The sequence below is a fragment of the Diadema setosum genome, chromosome 3 (assembly GCF_964275005.1).
Source record: "Diadema setosum chromosome 3, eeDiaSeto1, whole genome shotgun sequence".
In the NCBI taxonomy this organism is placed as follows: Eukaryota; Metazoa; Echinodermata; class Echinoidea; order Diadematoida; family Diadematidae; genus Diadema; species Diadema setosum.
Genome location: NC_092687.1, coordinates 41,873,091 through 41,877,302, shown reverse-complemented (window position 1 = coordinate 41,877,302; position 4,212 = coordinate 41,873,091).

Here is a 4,212-nt window from a genome sequence, read left to right as displayed (position 1 = left end):
TCATCATGAGACTTGCCCTGGCACATGTTAAAACCATGGAATTACAGGAATATTAAAAGTGTCAAGGTAGTCTGTGTATTTCACTACTAAGTGTGTCGAGGTTGCGTAATACCACCAATATGAATTTCGTACCTTTTGAGTACCTGGCATGAACAAACAAACGCTGACAATCCGAATACATAAGAAGAGGGGAAAAATCATGTCAAGGCATGTTCAAGGAAAGTAAACAGAAAATATTAACAAATAAAAAGTCAAGAAAAGAGGTGGTAATACTTGTAAAGGGCAAATCCTTCAGTCATATTCCCAATACTTGCCCATATACTGTCGCATACTGCTGCGTTCTTCCTGAGGCCAGATTGCCTATTTCTTGCTCACAGAGGTAAGTCATCTTTCAAAGTTTTTCCTAATACATGAAGGGTCACATTAGTATTGCTTTGCATCTTTTGTATGTGCCACACTCATAGGAAGGTTAGGCTTCACAAACGTCGTTTACATGGGTCTGTATTCTAGCTTGCATTATAAAGAGATTATCTAAATAATTGTAAGTATAAATGTCAGGCTGCACTTTTCGTTATCATTATCATGAATATTGGTAATAGGATATCGCGTTGATACAGGGAAAGAAATGTGGACTAAGTGAGAAGTAATAATAATATCCCTTGCTGGCACGACAATCCTCTTTTTTTTTTATTGATCACAGAGGCAATACAATTATACACATTATCTCCAATATTGTGTTTTACACTTTGAAGCTTGTATGCGAAAAAATGAATAACTACATTGCATCATGTTTGTTTATCTTTATACCTGATTATTATCATGATAAAGTTACCCCGTATATTTTGAGGACTACCTGCATGTAGTATGCCATGCTTGCATAAGCAATCGTCGCTTTATTTACTTATTTTAGCCGCAGGTTCAGTAATACAATGACATCGGGGCCTTACTTCTGGCTACTGGTACTCTACATTTTGCCCGCAAGTAAGAGTCTTTCTTGATCTGTTTATTTACTTTTTGCTGTTAGCATTTCAAGGACTGAAAGGAATCTCCAGGCTGAGGTAGACTGTCTCTTAAACATATTCCACATAAATATTCAAAACATGGCTACAATTTTAGTGAAACGGAAAAACCACTAAATCAGTCAAAATGGTTACCGTTATTTAACCAATGTATCGAGTGTACACGCTCTGTGTATAATAGGCGACTTTAGGTCATTGTTTGTGTGTCTAGTTTGTTTAAATTTCTCGAGAAAATGTTTTATGTCCATGATATTCATTTCTATTTAGTCATTTAATAGAAAGCATCGATATAAGATGCACATGATACGACGAACAGTTTTTTTTGTTTTCCTTTTGTCAGCATGCGTGCAAACTTTAGTGGATACCCAGTCCATTGAACAGGCTGAGATATGTTATAGGAATTTTTTTTTTTCATTCTAACTATAAAAAAATGCTTTAAAAAAATGAGAAAGAAACATAGCAATAAGACTGGCAAAGGTAAAAAAAAAAAGGTTCTAAAAACGTATTTTAGACAAGGAGAAGCTTTCATAATGTTTTCTGATGTCGCCATTTTGACGCTTAGCTTACATTTCATAAATCATTTGTTTGTTTTCTCCAGTTACGACGTGTAAAGTACATTTATTTATTTGTTTGTTTATCTATTTTAGTCATAACAATCGATGTCAACGCATGTGTTCTAAGTATTATAGATAAAAGTGTGTACATAAGTATGCGTACACTGTGCGTACACTGTGCGTACACTGTTGTTTCTTTCCAGTGATAGCATATCACATATCCGTTTGTTTTAATATAAAACAACAATAATAGTGCTATTAGTTAATGATAATATCGTAAGTTGCATAAAACAGAGACTTGACATTTAAGGGGTAATAATATGTTTCTCTGTTCTCATTTCTTACAGCTCGGTCACTTTCGGATCGTGAAATATCAGCTTCAACTGGGGAGATAATTACTATTAAGTGTGATCTGAGTTGTGGTTCAAGAACTGAAATACGATTCTGGAAATATCGAGTCAGCGCAGGCATGCAAATATATATGTGTAATAACGAAACGCTAACCGCCTTGGTTACGCAGTGGGGCATAGACGGTGTAATCAGGTACAGTGACAACACACCTCTCGGCGTCAGAACTCGATTTACTCCTACAGCCTCGTTCGACCTTATAATCCAGGATGTTTCTTTCTCAGACACCGGCTGCTATGAGTGTGGTCACATATGTCAAGATGACCGAGAGCTTTACAACAATGCAACTCTTCTCAGCGTTACACAAGGAGAGCCCGTTGTCGCCACACAGGACGTTCCTATTGAAAGCACACAGGGTAAGCTGATGCTCTAAGCTAATTTGAGATACAAAAGCCTTCTCAATCGAACAATTGTTTGGATATATCGATATAATTCGGCATATTCTAAAATGACAGTTTATGGAACACAGTTTATGGAACTCTTGTCAAATACTTGGCATAGTTAAGTAATTTAATTGAAATTTGCCCCGTCCAATAAAAAAAAGAAGAGAATTTACCGTGTAAATGTTGTTTGATTGCGTGGTTATTTGAATTATCTATTTCTAAATCATATACAGTGCAAATATCATTACAATGATATTAAAGAAACATCGAAATACAGATTACAACGTACATGATTCAGAAAATGAAATTTAATATGTATACGTTACCTCTACTTACAAAATGCATATTGTAATTGCATGACAGGGTATGGTAAAAATTATCGTTACATCGGATTAAAACATAATTATGTCCCTAGAGTGTGGGAAAGGAGCATTCTCGACATGTATAATGAATTAGGTTTTCCATTCTGGTGTTTCAATGCTTCGAGTATGGCGACTGAAGAACGTCATTTCCGGTCAAAGTTTATCTCATAAAAGATTCACAATTCTAGTTCCTTGTCTATGGCAAACAATCTCGCTAACCCATACTATCTGCCACCATTTTCAGCTGTATGAAATATCGCATAGTGGTGCGCGATCTGCACATGCCATAATCTTAAACCAGAATCAAGGTGTGTTTGTGCTACCATTAACCTGAGATTAATTTTCAATTTAATTAATTTTCTCTCCTTTCTCAGAGCCTGAGGCTGGGAGACGATTGACAGCTTTGTGGGTTGTTATCGCCATTCTGTCACTCCTTACCGTTGTGGTGGTTGCCGTAATTACTAGAAATAAAAGTAAGTAAAAATGAGTTAAGGATAGTAGACAATATTACGTGCAATCTAATTAATACAAGTACAACAACTTAATGCCTCTGACCAAATTACATATATAATACGCATATATATATTTTTTTTCTCTTTTTTGGGGGGTCCGAAGATTTTCTTTTTTACCCATATCATTGCATGTGTTTATAAGACGCAACCCGGAACGTTATGAGACATTGAAAGCGGTCGACCCTTTGTTTAGGCAAATCATAATTGGCCTAGAGTTATCGAGTCAAATCTAGATGTTTATGATTGCGGAAGCCTGAGACTGTAGATACCAGTGAAGCCATGTGATGGCAATCCAAATAAAATATGTATTTTGGATTGGTTGTTGACATAACCTACCTGTGTAAAAATGTATCATAATCATACATGTTTGCACAGAACATTAAAGGCGACCAAAGTGTAGCCCTCATTAGTAATGATCTCGTGGGGTAGCAGTAGAAGTATTTATAATAAGAGTAATATGTGACCGTGCACCTCCAAACGGACATAAAGTCGCACACACTGATTTTGCATGAGGAAAATAAGTGAAATGGGTCAACCTAGACGAACTTGACTTTTTCATATTTCTGAAAGAGCGGGTCTTCTTTTACATTATGCTAAAATTTGGTATCATAAAACGGGCAGAAAAATGTGTTTTTCTAGCAGTTTATCTCAAACATTTTTGGTAGAATAGTGTAATTAGGTGTGTCTTTAGAATCCCTTTTCTGAAAAATCTTGTCACACTCTTCACTTTCATCTCTAATAACTTTTGAAAGGATAGTGCTACTGCTTTGAAAGTTGGCATTAATTATGGACAGAATGTGTTAATTAGGCATGCTTAATTTCAATTTCATTTGATAATCCCTTCATTGTTGTTACTCTGGTGGGTTACTTCCTGTTTTTGTCCCATTCATCGCACAGCCAGCACGGTTTGGTAAAGATTAAGCGCTTGAATAGACACTGTACTTCAGAGCCTCTTTTCTCAGTTCAAACTTTTC